General features: G+C 37.9%; 1 pseudogene across 1 annotated transcript; it reads right to left on the bottom strand.

Moving 5' to 3' along the window:
• Positions 1-791: 791 nt before the first annotated feature.
• Positions 792-3609, bottom strand: LOC308246725 (tyrosine-protein phosphatase non-receptor type 2-like; annotated as a pseudogene). The gene is made up of 4 exons: positions 3513-3609; positions 2329-2678; positions 1931-2223; positions 792-1221 (listed from the first exon to the last, which is right to left on the bottom strand). The product of its transcript is annotated as a tyrosine-protein phosphatase non-receptor type 2-like (transcript).
• Between the last annotated feature and the right edge of the window lie 12142 nt (positions 3610-15751).

Genomic DNA, 15751 nt, shown 5'->3' with positions numbered 1-15751 from the left:
TTCACCACAGAAGTACTATTAGTTAGGTACTTATAAAATAATAGAGGCCTGATGCTCAAAATTTGTGCAAGGGGGTTGGCCCTCTCAGCCACAGCGGCTACCTTGGCCCTCACAGCCCTGGCTTTGTCCTGAGGGTTGTCCGGATCTGGAAGGATGTCTGGAAGGTGGTTCAGCTGTCTGGTCTAATTAGCATATTACTCTTTTATTATTATAGATATTTACCCTGATTACCAATACTCATGCAGTAGTACACTATACATTATGTGCATTATTTTAAAGGTCATTTTCTTTTCAGTAATAACGTAGATAAAACCACGATATTTGTTGCTTGAATCAAGTGCAGGTTAAAATCTAGATAGGCCCCAAAACAAATCCTGTGATAAATGGTATTTCTCGATCTGGTCGGGTGAAATATTATGCTTAACATGTATGAATACAGTTGTAAAATGTGTCAGTTTTTAACAGGCATTAAAGTCTTTCATTTAGATCGCTGTTTATAATCTGGGACAGCGCCTTGGGAATGTTGGGCTGAGGACTGAATATATCATTTATCAGTTGGTGTCTATTTTGCTCCATTTTGGGGGTATGAGGGGTTTGCTAACAGATGAATGCAACACTATCAGCTATTAGTGCAGAAGCTTGCTGGACAAGCTTGTTTTATTTATAGGACATTTTGCTGGAAAAACAACAGTGTCCAGCCAACAAAAGTGCCAACCAAAATGACTGACACAAACCCCACCTTCGTGAGAATAGGTTTCCAGTATAACCACCTTTTTCTTTTTCATTCAGTCTCATTTCAATAAACCATCTTTTTCTTTTGGTCTCAGCCTCTGTTTCATCTGCCACACCTTCTGAGCTGTGTTAGCCTCTCTGTCTTCTCGAATTCGTTTCCGTTGAGCGCTCTCACTGTTCTCCATAGTGTCTTGCATTTTTGGAGGATAGTTCTGGGTCTCTGTCACCTGGCAGTGTTTCTTCTTCTAGGCCTATCCTGATCCCCCTGTATTTTCAGTCATTATTTTGATTGGTGAAGAATCAAAAGCAGGACATGAAGGCTTTTCTTTTATAAAGTTCTTTCCATCATTTCTGTACATTTTAATCCCCTTCATAAACTTTGCTCTTTTTGTTATCCTCATGTATGAAAATCTGAGTTGATTAGGTGACTGAAAAAGTCCCATTCGATATTTTCTCATATCAGTAACAGTTGTTTAATGTTCATATCATCTCATTTTTCTTTTTTCTTTTCTTTTCTTTTCTTTTCTTTTCTTTTCTTTTCTTTTCTTTTCTTTTCTTTTCTTTTCTTTTCTTTCTCTTCTTTTCTTTTCTTTCCTTTTCTCTTTCTTTCTTTCTTTCTTTCTTTCTTTCTTTCTTCATATCATCTCATTTTTCTTTTTTTTTTTTTTTGTGGTGTGGCAAGACAATTTATTTGTGATGCAACATTAAAGAGGTGCGCCTCCTGGGTTCCCAGTGTTCCATCTTTGTCCACCCTGCCATGGAAAAAGTTCAATTTATCTTCATCAAGGCCAAAACAAATGTCAGCGTCCAGATTTTTTTTTTTACAATATATATTTTATTGATATTTCACAGAGAGGAAGGGAGAGGGATAGAGAGCTAGAAACATCGATGAGAGAGAAACATCGATCAGCTGCCTCCTGCACACCTCCCACTGAGGATGTGCCCGCAACCAAGGTACATGCCCTTGACCGGAATCGAACCCGGGACCTTTCAGTCCGCAGGCCGACGCTCTATCCACTGAGCCAAACCGGTTTCGGCAGCATCCAGATTTTTGTTTCATATTAAAGCTTAGTCCTTTGGAGCCTGCCGGGTCTATGGGGCTAGGTTGCCGCTAAACACGAATGGTCACCGTCCTCTGGGCAGAGAGCGCACAAATGAATGAGAGAGTGCGTTGCCAGGTTGGGGAGAGCAATATCATCTCCTTTTTCAATCAGAACAAGACAGGTGTCTCCTGGAGAAAGGGTGTCTGACTGCTGATGCCTGCACTACAGTGAATCACTGCAGGCCCATGTTCAGGATCCCAGGAACCAGATCCTCTCACTTTAAATAGGAAACTGAGAAATGAAACTGGTGATTCAGGGACTCTGAAATCTGGCCAGATGGCATAATGAACATGAGATATTGTTCTGGCTTCACCTCTATTGGTATATATTTTTAAATCGAGTTTTAGAGAGAGAGAGAAACATTGATTTGTTTTTCCATTTATTTTATGTATTCATTGGTTAATTCTTAAATGTGACCTGAATGGGGATCAAACCCATGAACTTGGCCTGCCCTCTATGCTCTAACCAGCTGAGCTACCCAGCCAGGACTTACTGATGTTTCCTAATTGCAGTAGATGTACTGTATACTGTGACTTCACATCTTCTGTCAAGAATGTCACACTGAATCCCGTTTCTTTAAACAGTATCCCTCAGTCGTCGTTTGTTAGCCAGTAATGTGCACTTTTAACGTTTTTCTTTCTGCACAACTTGGTTTAGCATGACATCTGCTTTCTGTCTCTTGCTGCCAAACCACGAGCCAGAAATGACAACCTGTATTAGGAAGTAGACCCAGTGTTAAGATGTAAGTCCTTTGCGCCTCTTCTGTGTCAACTAAGCTGGCATTAATATAATCATTTTCAGCATTTTGCAGTTTAACACTACTGTGATAATCAAGTTCAGCTGCTGCCACCAGTTTTGAGCATCCAACACTTTAAACTTCTGCTGGATGGTGACATACTGGCGGTTGAAGAGAGCTAGTGGAGGCTCATGAATATACAATAATATACTTATGGAAACAACAAGAAAGAAAAGATTTGTGTCAAAAACTATTGTTTGAATTTAACCTTTGTAAAAATTAAATTTATTGGGGTGACATTAGTTAATAGGCTCATGTAGGTTTCAAGCGTACATTTCTATAATACAAGATCTATATATTGCACTGTGTGCTCACTATCCAAAGTCAAATCATCTTCTGCCATCATATATTAGGACCCTTCAGCCTCCTACACATTCAAACGCTCTTCTCTCTGGCAACCACCACACTGCTGTTTATGTTTAAGAGTTTCAGTTTTATATCTCACATATGAGCGATAGCATACAGTTCTTAGCTTTTTCTGACTGACTAATTTCACTTAGCATAATGTTCTCAAGGTCCATCCATGTTGTCACAAATGGCAGTATTTTGTCTTTTCTGATGGCTGAGCAGTATTCCATTGTATGTACCACATTGTCTTTAACCAGTCCTCTATCACAGGACACTTCGGTTGTCTCCTTGTCTTGGCCACCGTGAATAATGCTGCAATGAACAAAGGGGTGCATATATCTTTGTGAATAAACATATTTTCAATTTTTTCTCGGGTATATACCCAGGAGAGGGATTGCTAGGTCATATTATAACTCTGTTCTTAATTTTTTGAGGAATTGCCAGACTGCTTTCCATAGTGGCTGTACCAAGCTACATTCCCACCAGCAGTGGATGAAGGGTTCCCATTTTTCCAGAACCTCTCCAACACTTACTACTAGTCTTGTTGATAAAGGCCTCTCTAATAAGTGTGAAGTGGTATCTCATTGTAGTTTTGATTTGCAATTTTGTAACTGCTGTGAGGTTGAACATCTTTTCATGTATCTGTTAGCCATTCATATGTCTTCTTGGGAGAGGTGTCTGCTCAGGCCCTCTGCCCACTTTTTAAATGGCTGGGTTGTTTGTTTGGTGTTGAGTTTTATGAGTTCTTTATACATCTTGGATATCAGACCTTTGTGGGAGCTATTATTCTCAAATACCATCTCCCACTGGGTCAGCTCCCTCTTTGTTTTATTGGCGGTTTCTTTTGCTGTGCAGAAGATATAGTCCCTTTGATTTTTTTTTTGCCTGTACTTCCCTTGTCTCTGGGGTTAAGTTCATAAAATATTTTCCATGACTAAGGTCCATAAGTTTAGTACCTGTGTTTTCTTCTATGTAGTTTATTGTTTCAGACCTTATATTCAGGTCTTTGATACATTTTTAAATATTTTTTTGTACAAGGAGACAAACTGTAATCTAGTTTCATTCTTTTTCATGTGGCTTTTCAATTCCCACAGCACCTTTTACTGAAAGAGGCTCTCTTTTTCCCATTGCGTGTTTTGGGCTCCTTTCTCGAAAATGATCTACCCATAAATGTATGATTTTATTTCTGGACTCTCAGTTCTGTTGCATTGGTCTCTGTGTCTATTTTTCTGCCAATACTATGCTGTTTTTATTGTCAGAGCTCTGTAATGTAATTTGAAGTCCAATAGTGTGATATCTCCAGCTTTGTTCTTTTTTCCTCGGGATTGGTTTGGCTACTCAGGGTCTTTTGTGGTTCCATACAAATCTGATGTTTTTTTGTTCTATTTCTTTTAAAATGCCATTTGAGATTTTGATGGGGATTGTACTAAATCTGTACATTGCTTTGGGTAATTTGGCCCTTTTAAATATGTTGATTCTTCCAATCCATGAACACGAAATAATTTTCTCTTTTGTTGTGTCTTTTTGAATTTAACATTTTTGAGTGATGGTAATTTACTTGTGGTTGAAACAGAGTGATGGTCTTGATTATTAAAGCCAAAAATATAAACATGTTGAAAGAATAAATGGTGATAAGAAAGTCCCAGGTTGATGACAACACTTGTGGTAAGAAGAGACTCTGAACTAAATATCAAAGTCCTCAGTAAAAAGGCCTGTCTTAGAAATGACAATAGATTGTCATTAATTGAATTAGTTGCTGCTTCTCAAATTTTTGAGTTTGTGGTCAACTCTTAGGCACTCAAAATGTTCACAGCAAGCAACATTATGCATTTCTGTGTTTTCCTGATTTGAAATGGCATAATCATGCCAGATTATATGTTCAGAATGTATTATTGCAATTATAAAATGCATTTGGTCTGCATATACATTTTGTGATCTCTTTAGATCAATTCCCCAGGGCTTCATAGCCTACATTTCAGGAACTACTCAACAATGCAAACCTGCTGTGTCCTTGATATGTTCTTTCATGAAGCAGAAATAAAGAGTGAATATCCTTTCTTTCTGTTTTTTCTTTCTTTTAATAACATTTCCCCTCCAGGAAGAATATAAAACAGATCCAGAAATGCCAATAATGAAACAATTTAAAGTAATTTTTCAGGTCCCCTAAATTGCCACTGGTTAATTGACCCGTTTTCCTTTTGGAAAGTAAGCTTTTGGAGGACAGAGACTAGGTATTTCTGTGTCTTACCAAGATACAGAAAGGTGTGCAACAAAATTTGGATGAGATATTTTAGAAGAGATATGTAATTTCTAAATGAGACTTGGATAAGAGCCCAAGTCTAATCCCTCTGTGAATAAAGATGCAAAGGGTTGTCAGAATGGTTTGGTTCATCAAGCTATAAAGTGAAATTTATTATGACACTCTTGGCACATGTGAAGCCAACAGAATTAAGCCCTAATCTTTAGGAATCCTTCACACAGGATCTGATTCTAAAAGGCAAGAGACAGTTTTATGGACTGGATATATATACTACATGATTGGGGCATGATTTGAGGACAATACCGGTAACTCACTAATTAGTTTTTGGTAATTTCATGGCTTGAATATTACTTTCCAATTAAATCTGTTTATAAACAGAGTTATTTTTATTCTTCTAATATTAAATATTAATGCATAGTTAGTGAATAATAGTGGCTCTTAAGACCTGCATGTATGTTATTTTTTATATACCCAATTATGATAATGTATACAATAAAAAGTAACATCTTTATTTTGCTCACACTATTCCTAATTGAAGAAAATATGAGGCATTTAACTGCAACAAGAAGTCATTTTTAGGGATATATTTTAGAGGTGTTTAAATAGTATTTCCTGCAGGGTTAGATGAGGTTATGAGAGAATAAGTAGGAATCAGTCAGTCAAAGCCACAGGAAGGATGCAGAGCCATTAAGTAAGATGAAGTAGGCTGAGGGAGAACAAATTTTGGAGGGATTATCAGAATTTTACTTTTAGACATGCTGATTTAGTTTATCTTCCAATAAAGTAAATATGTCCAATGGATTTACCTCTATAAGTCTGGAGTGCATTGAATAACCTTGACAGGAGATTTTCATGTTAGAGTGTTTGGCAATGAGATGGTGACAGATACTACTGGACAAGATCATGAAAGCTTGATTATAAAAATAGGACAGTAGGGCAGAACTAAGTTCTGGGGACCTTCAGTCTTTAGAGACCAAAAGGGAAAAGAAATCATTATTTTTAATGAGACAGAAATATATTTGATGTAAGGAAATACAGATGAACCCTTAGCAGCTTAAGATTCAAAGGACATTGTTTAAAGAATTAAGGATTATTTTAAGAGACTCTACAATTTGATAATCAATAAGGGTTGGCTTGTAGGACACACTACTTACCTGAGTAGCCTATATTATTTGGTTAAGGTTTACTTTTGCTATGGCTTTTAGGTTTAACAGTGAAGAAGGCCTTTGGAAATTTACACAATTGTCATTCAAGTAACAATTTAAAAAATGTATGTCAATTTTGAATGATGTTGATCTTGACAAAGGAGTGGAGATCAAGCTCATGAACACTAGGAAATAATATATTAGAATTTCCTGTGGAAAGTATGGTAGAAAAAAGAAGCATGTGACATTATTTTCCCTAATTCAATATGTTTCCTTTATTTTAGGAGTCATCTTTGTTACACTGCTAACCCTGTTAGAGCGTGGTATATCCATAGTCAATTTTAAATCCTTCCACACAGTCACTAGTCAGTGGTACAGAGATCTTAAATCTAATTCTAATATACCTAACTACACAGGTACTCTTTAGGTGAGACTTGGGACATGATCTTTCAACAGCGGTGTGCAACTTTCTCAGTGTAAATCTCCCAAGACTGTGGATTCTTAGGTGGTTTAATTCCGCTCTCCTTTTCTGGATCATATAGAAGTTATGGTGGCATTTTATAAAATTAAGTGGTCACAATGGCTTTAGTGGGCTCACAGGAACCATGAGGTAATGCATCTTTTTTAACAGAGAAATAAGGTAAGGATGTAATGATTCCATATTACACCATTCTTTTTTCTTCCTTTTCTTATTTATTTTTAATCCTCACTGAAGGATATGCTTTTATTGATATTAGAGAGAGAGAGGAAGTGGGGGAGAGGAGAAAAACATCAATGTGAGAGAGAAACATGGATAGGTTGCTTCCCAGATGCACCCCAACTGGGGATCAAACTCGCAATCTATGTATGTGCCCTGACTGGGAATTGAACCTGTGACCTTTTGGTGTATGGGTCAATGCCAGGGCTGCTTTTCTTTTCAATTGGCAAATATATTCTCCCATGCAGTGGGCTTTCCTCTTGTTTTGTTGATGGTTTCTTTTGCTGTGCAGAAACTTTTTATTTTGATATAGTCCTTTTTGTTTATTTTCTCCTTAGTTTCCATTGCCCTAGGACAGTGGTCAGCAAACTCATTAGTCAACAGAGCCCAATATCAACAGTACAACAATTGAACTTTCTTTTGAGAGCCAATTTTTTTAAACTTAAACTTCTTCTAACGCCACTTCTTCAAAATAGACTCGCCCAGGCCATGGTATTTTGTGGAAGAGCCACATTCAAGGGGCCAAAGAGCCGCATGTGGCTCGCGAGCTGCGGTTTGCCGACCACTGCCCTAGGAGTTGTATCAGTAAAGATATTGCTATGACAAATGTCTGCTATTTTGTTGCCTATGGCTTTAGATGAAGACATAAGCAAATGGAATAATATACCATGTTCATGGATTGGTAGAATCAACATCATTAAAATGTCCATACTATCCAAAGCAATCTATAAATTCAATGCAATCCCCATTACAGTGCCAACGGCATCCTTGAGAGACCTAGAACAAACTCTCCAAAAATTTAACTGGAATAAAAAAAAGACCCTGAATAACTGCAGCAATATTGAGAAAGAAGAACAAAGTTGGAGGGATCACAATACCAGGTATCAAGCTATACTACAAAGCCACTGTTCTCAAAACTGTCTGGTACTGGCACAAGAACAGACATATAGACCAGTGAAACAGAAAAGAGAACCCAGAAATTGACCCAAGCCATTATGCTCAATATTTGACAAAGGAGGCAAGAGCATACAATGGAGTCAAGATAGTCTCTTCAATACATGGTGTTGAGAAAATTGGACAAATATATGCAAAAAAACTAGTCCACCAACTTACACCACACATGACAATAAATTCAAAATGGATAAAGGACTGAAACGTAAGATGGGAAACAAAAAAATATTAGTAGAAAAGAAATTCTTAGCCTGGACTTAATGAATGTAGTGTGGTATGTGCATCTCAAAGAACCAAAAGTCCTCTAAAGCTGTGAAATGTTGGACATTGGAACCGTGTTTCCTTTTTTTCTCTCACGGGCTTCTTCAGAGAGTCCATGAACTCTAAAGTGTTACTGACTCCGCAGGAAAATTCCAATATAATGTAGGAATTAGTGTTACAATCTACAAATAGAAAATCATTAGGAACCACCATCTTTGAATTTCCCTTCATAATGTACCATAGTACATTTTCCCTAATGCTCTCTCACTTGCATCTGAAAAGCAACTAAGAACATCTCTTGCAGTACATCTGCAAATATTTTGCTTTCTTGCAGAAAGAGAAGCAGAAATGGGTTTAATCATAGTATAGAAAAGAGGACAAAGGCCTCTGGAGGAATTTAAGGATGGTGACATTCATAGGTTACAATATAGTGTTTCTATAGTCCCCACTAAGTTGCCCTAATGAAAATACAATACTGTAGAATGCTAAGGGTTCTCTTTTTAAAAAGAAAAGTACCTATGAAAATGTAAACACATTGTTCTTTGTAACTTTCCATTTATTTATTTCCTTTAATCTTCTTGTAAATATTAATCATCTGATTAATTTTTACCAAGAAGATACCAGCCCTGAATGTATAACTAATTAGATAGTGAGTATTGAGAACTATGTGGAATATGGTAACTTCTTAGAGAACACAGATCTGAGTAAGACATAAAGTGGGCATGAGAAAAGAACAACTCTGGACATGTGGTCAGAAAAAGAAAAATTCTTAGCCTCTGAGAATTGAAAAGGGGGGGAGAGGAGAGGGTGTCTTTTGCCTTATAATTTTTCTAAGACTCATTTTAACAATAATGGCGCCACATCCATAGAGACAAATTGCATCCATACCTTTTCCCCATCAATATAAAGATAATTTAAATTGCAGCAGTCACTAAGGAAGTAAGTTTTGCATCTCCCCTGGCTAGCTAGGAGTTATTTTTGAAATGTAGCCACAGGTGTTGTCGAGGGTTTTGCTTCTCAATTATCTGGGGTGAAGGATCAGCTTTTTATTTTTCTCAATTTGTCATGGACCAATACCTTTGTAAAATACAATAAAAATGAATTAGGAGAAACATCTACACATAAGGAACTGTTTGACATTGAAACGGGGACTCAGAACTGTTGGACATTGAAATTGGGACTCAAACATTTTTTGTTATTATATGTTTATTTCTAGTCTTCAGAGGCAAGATTTTTTAAAGGAAAGAAATGGGGAAAAAAATAGATACAGAGGCAAAGAAGCATTAAACAAACTGTCAAACTACAGCAGGAAGGCAGGGGAGGTTGGTGGGGGGGCGGGGGAGCTGTAAGAGATCAACCGAAGGACTTATAAGCATGAATACAAGCATAACCAATGGATACAAGACACTGCGGCGGGGGGTGGGCAGGTAAAGGCTTGCACTGGGGGGTAGGGGAGGCCGGGGGTGGGGGGAGGTCAAGGGGGGAAAAAAAGGAGACATATGTACTACTATTTGTAATACTTCAAATAATAAAAAATAAAAAATAATAAAAAATAAAATAAAAAATAAATAAAAATAAAAAAGCCCCATTCAATTCCCACTTTGTTATCAGTAGATTCAACAGGCATAAAATTACTCTGTTCAGTTTTAAATGATTACTCTCAAATTCTGTGTGTCATCTTAGATGGGTAACAAACATTCTGAAGATCATCTTCAGTTGGCATGTCACTGCTAAGTAGCTTTGATTGAGAAGAGTAGTGCATACAGAGAAAGTAAAAAGATAGACTTCCAGACCTTTATGAGAGAGAGAGAGAGAGAGAGAGAGAGAGAGAGAGAGAGAGAGAGAGAGAGACTCTGCCTTTCAACTCTTTCTCATGTAGGAACTCTGTTTGGCTTTGAAGTATGTTTTCCTTGCTTACAAACAAATAAAATTCATTCACAGGCTAGATTGAGACCCACATAGTGACCATCTAAACCAGCAATTCTCCAAGGATTTTCACACTTAAAGACATTTTGTTAATTTTGTGGACGTTTTTTGCTTATCAGATTGTCTTTGGCTTATTTCATTTAGCATAATGCCTTTTATTTTTATTTCACAAAGAGTTAGGCCTTTATTAACTTTAAACAATATGTGTGTACTCAGGTAAGATCTTCAATGACTTTTATTTCAAAATAGTAAAGGGAACAATGTAAATTATTAGTTTGGAATTATTAGAACATAGATTGAAAAAACGTTATATAATCCTGTGCTGTGTACCAGTCCTATTTTTTGTAAATTCCACGTAGGGAGAATCTATAGTTTATGTTCTAGACAACTGAGTGTTATTTAAGAGAAATGCTTGTGCACATCTTATATAGACTTAAAGTTAATCTTCTTTTCTAAACTTCGAAAATTTATTCCTGGTTTTATCAGACTAATCCTGTCAAAACCTCCTATTTTTATCTTCTCTTCAAACGTAATAGTCCTATCAATAATAACCTAACAAAAGACTAGCAAAAAAAAAAAAAAAAAAAAAAGGAAAAAGAAAAAAGAAACATGTTACAATAAAAGGGTATGTATGTATATTAGCTTAATCTAGATACTAGAAAGTCGAACACCCCATGAAATACAAAGGAAGCAAAAATAGCGAACCTCAAGAGCCCCAAGTTACCAACTTAATGAAACTTTCCATTTCCATCTTAGAGCTCCTTGTGTATCTACTGACATACAAAGCTTAAGGTTAACCACAGATTAATGCTGGAGTATTTAGTATTACTTTCTAGCCTTGCCTTTCCCCCAAACTTCTTGTATTTTATTTTTCATAAGCTAAGGATAAATTTAATACATACTCTGTGAAAGACAATCATCTGATCTCAAGGTGCAATCTTTCAGATGTGTCCTTAGATAAAATCAGTTGTTTGTCTTAACTGCTGGAGCATTTCCTAGAAGAAAAATACAAAAATTAAAATTTTGATACAAAATTTTAGGCAATCTCTAGATCAATCCCTTGCCAATGCAGGGAAATCCACCTCTCTCATTTAATTCTTCCCAAATAGTATGCCTTTTAATTTCTTCTCTGTCATGGCTGGTCAGCGAGGTTGCACAGTGATGAGAAGAGGCTGGGCAGCACCAAGATCATGCATTCCACCTGGAGAAGGCATCAGTTCGATGTTAAAAAAGGTCTTAAAGAGAATAATTATATAACCAGTGGGCTAGTTATAAGTAAGGGAGGTTAAGAGGAGAGAGGAATGACAAAGTAAGAATTAGTGATGGAAACCCAGAACCCAAGAGGAACCTAGAAACATTTATTCTCTTAATTCTCTTGATTCACAGCCATATGATATAATCTTTATAAGAAATGCAATTCTAAGAAAATACTCGAGCAAAGTAGCTTGTTTAATGTAATTTTTTAGTTTCACTTTATAAAGTGGAAAAGCAAAACATAAATATACTCAGAATTGTCATGCAATAATATGAACTACTAGAGGCCCAGTGCACAAAATTCATGTGTGTGGGGGGGTGTCCCTCAGCCCAGCCTGCACCCTCTACAATCTGGGACCCCTTGAGGGATGTCCGACTGCCCGTTTAGGCCTGATCCCGGTAGGATCGGGCCTAAACGGGCAGTTGGACATTCCTCTCACAATCCAGGACTGCTGGCTCCCAACTGCTCACCTGCCTGCCTTCCTGATTGCCCCTAACCACTCCCCTGCCAGCCTGATTGATGCCTAACTGCTCCCTTGCCAGCCTGTTTGCCCCTAACTGCCCTCCCCTGCAGGCCTGTTTGCCCCTAACTGCCCTCCCCTGTAGGCCTGGTCACCCCCAACTGCTCTCCCCTGCAGGCCTGGGTCCCCCCCAACTGCCCTTCCCTGCAGGCCTGGTCACCCCTAACTGCCCTCCCCTGCAGGCCTGGTTCCCCCCAACTGCTCTCCCCTGTAGGCCTGGGTCTCTCCCAACTGCCTTTCCCTGCAGGCCTGGTCCCCCCAAACTGCTCTCCCCTGCAGGCCTTGGTCCCTCCCAACTGCCTTTCCCTGCAGGCCTGGTCGCCCCCATCTTCCCTCTTCTGCCAGCTTGGTCACCCCCAACTGCCCTCCCTTGAAGGCCTGGTCCCTCCCAACCGCCCTCCCCTGCTGGCCATCTTATGGTGGCCATCTTGTGTCCACGTGGGGGCAGGATCTTTGACCACATGGGGGCAGCCATCTTGTGTGTTGGAGTGATGGTCAATCTGCATATTACTCTTTTATTAGATAGGATGGTATTTCAAAATTGCATAAAAATTCCACAAAGCCTTGGATGGGTGGCTAAGTTAGTTGGAGCATCATCCTATACATCAAAAGGTGGAAGGTTCAATGCTGGTCAGGGCACGTACCTAGATTGTAGGTTCAATCCCCTGTAGGGGAGTTTAAAGGAGGTAACCAATGGATATTTCTCTCTCTCCCTCTTGTTCCCTTCCTTTCTCTCTCTGAATCAATAAAAACATATCATCAGGTGAGGATTAAAAAAATTCCACAAAATATGATATTTTGTTAAGAATATATCCATATGATTACTATAAGATTATAGATGGTTTAAGGAGAGACAGCTTTCCTTATAGTAAACTGAAGACACAGAGCTCCTTAATCCATAAATATTACATTAAAGCTTTATCTTATGTGAAATTGAAGATTTCCTATATTTAAATGCACACTACCAGGAAGAGAGAAGGAAAATATATTGATTATTGTTATGGGTCTACTACACTCCTGTTTGTTTGACTTGTGCTTCTCTAACAATTTTGCCATTTACACAAGTGAAAACGTGGGAAGAACGATATTTAAATATATGGTGGATCTAAACTGAGACCAGGTTTCCCTATAGCATAGAAAAGAATCTCCGTTCTTCCATTTGAGCAAGATGAAAACCTAAGAATCATACTTTAATCCTCTTTCTCCCTCTCCTTCACCCGCCATATCCAATGTAGCAGCGAGGGCTACATAATTTACCTCCAAGTAGTTCTAAAATCTGTATATACCTCTGCAATCAATAACTTCTGTGACATTTCCTAAGACAGTGGTCGGCAAACTCATTAGTCAACAGAGCCAAATATCAACAGTACATGAATGAAATTTCTTTTGAGAGCCAAATTTTTTAAACTTGTACTTCATCTAACACCACTTCTTTAAAATAGACTCGCCCAGGCCGTGGTATTGTTATTTTTCTCTAAAATATGTTCTGTCCTAACAGATTGTTAATTCCTGCAAAGTCACTTTGATCTTGTCAAAACTTGCATTTTGGCTTCATGAAGGGGAGTCAGTGTCAGTTTTGTCCTTACTCCTGTAGTCTGGGTCTTCCTCCAAGGGTATAGTCTTTGTGTCTCTACTGTAAGACAGGACTCCCCCATTTTCGCCACTCTTACATGCCAGCATCTCTTCCGTCCTCTGTGGCTTCGGAAACTGCTTCTCAGCCTCCCAGAGTACCTTTTTTGCACAAGGACAGCTTACTAGGTGTATCGGTTAATAATGCGGATTTTGTAATCAAAGAAAACACGGTAATTCCAAGAGAAACATCAAAAGTACTTTATTCAAAGTAATGTCCATTGCTAGCTACACATTTCCCCCATCTTTCAGGTAATTTGTGGATACCGTCCCAATAGAACTTTTCTAGTTTTGAGGTAAACCATTCAGAAACCCAATTTTCCACTTCTTCGTACATTTTGAAGTGCTGCTCAGAAAGTGCGTGTGCCATCAATCAGAACAAGTGGTCATCTGAAGGAGCAAGGTCTGGTGAATACAACCGGTGGGTTAATACTTCCCAGGCAAGATCTTTTAACATGTCTTTAACTGGTTTTGAAGTGTGTGATGGTGCGTTATCATGAAGCAAAATTACTTTGCCATGTCTCCTGGCCCATTCTGGTCGTTTCACGATCAAAGCATGGTTCAAATGGATTATTTGTTGTCGGTAGCCATCAGAATTAATGGTTTCACCTGGTTTTAGAAGCTCATAATACACTGCACCTTCCTGACCCCACCAAATGCAGAGCATTGTCTTCTTTCCAAAGTGATTTTTATCCTTGCAGTCGATGTTGATGGTTGACCTGGATCAATCCATGATTTTGTGCATTTGGGATTCTCAAAATAAATCCACTTTTCATTGCCATTCACAATTCGATTCAAAAAAGACTTTCGTGCTGTTGAAGCAACACTTTACTGATGACTTTTCAGTTTTCCATTGGTCTTTTGTTCAGTTGATGTGGCACCCATTTTCCTTCCTTTAAAATCTTTCCCATTCCTTGTAAATGATTGGAAATTGTTTGCTGAGCAACATTTAGTCTTTCTGCAAGTTGTTTTTGAGTTTGACACGCATCTTCATCCAATAATGCTTGTAATTGTTGGTCTTCAAACTTTTTCGGTTGACCTGGATATTCTTTGTCTTTCACATCGAATTCATCACTTTTAAAGTGTTTAAACCAGTGTTCACAAGTATCTTGAGATGTAACATGTTCACATAAGCTTCCTGAAGTATTCAGCAGCACTTTTCTTCAAAATAAAGTAATGAATTAAATCTTCCTGCAAATGCTCTTTTTTTTGGCATGAAATTTGACAGTTTTAAGCGTAAAAATATCTATGATGTTAACACCTTCAGAAAATTTGACATATGAAGTTTTGAAGCTTGTTGTCAATACAACAAGATAGCATACATATCAAATCACATGTATATCAACATATGTGTGACTCCATCTATTGAAAAAAATCCACGTTATTAACTGGTACACCTAGTAGTAATCAGCCAAATACACTGAAGCTTGTTTTTCTTCAGCCCACTGCCCCTTGCCCAGGCACAAAAATCAAAGTTGTGTTTATGGTCCTACATGGTGACAGCTTGACATTTTTACCCAGCAAGAGTAAGACTGTCTGGATCTTATTGCTTGGAATTGAATCTTTAAAACCACCCTCGGGGAGACAGTCTGTTTGAATGCAGGTCTCATTTTTTGACCTTTCCTTCCATCTAGGGATCAAAGCCTTGGGTTGGTTGCTATCCAGAGCCAATAAATAAATAAAAAAAAAAAAAAGGGAAAGAAAGAAAAAGAAAAAGAAAAAGAAAGAAAAAAGAAAAGAAAAAGAGTTGTTTTGTATTTTTTATTTAGTTTATAATTGTTTAGAGTCAGAAGATGAACTTTATCAATTTAAGAAGAGAAATGCTAATTTTTCTTTTTAAAATGAAAAATTATCATTTATCAGCCCCAAACTCTGATGTCACCTTCCATTTTTCCTAATAGCATATCTGAAATAGCCAGTATTTTGACTCTTCCCAACACACACTAATATGTACATACTGCACTCAGCTCCTTTCACTTAGCGGAATGGCTTTCATACCCACAAAACTTTTGTGCTTTCCTTTGCTTGTGTGGATAAGAGGGAGCTCTTCAGAAAGGATTGTCACAGTGATCCAATCCTTAGTTCCCAACTGGGCAGGTCATGATAGGTAGTCAAGTCCCAGGCATGA

This window comes from Plecotus auritus (genome assembly GCF_963455305.1).
Source record: "Plecotus auritus genome assembly, chromosome: 4".
Lineage (NCBI taxonomy): Eukaryota > Metazoa > Chordata > Mammalia > Chiroptera > Vespertilionidae > Plecotus > Plecotus auritus.
The sequence above is the reverse complement of the archived record's forward strand: the minus strand, read 5'-3'. Positions and strand labels throughout refer to the sequence as shown.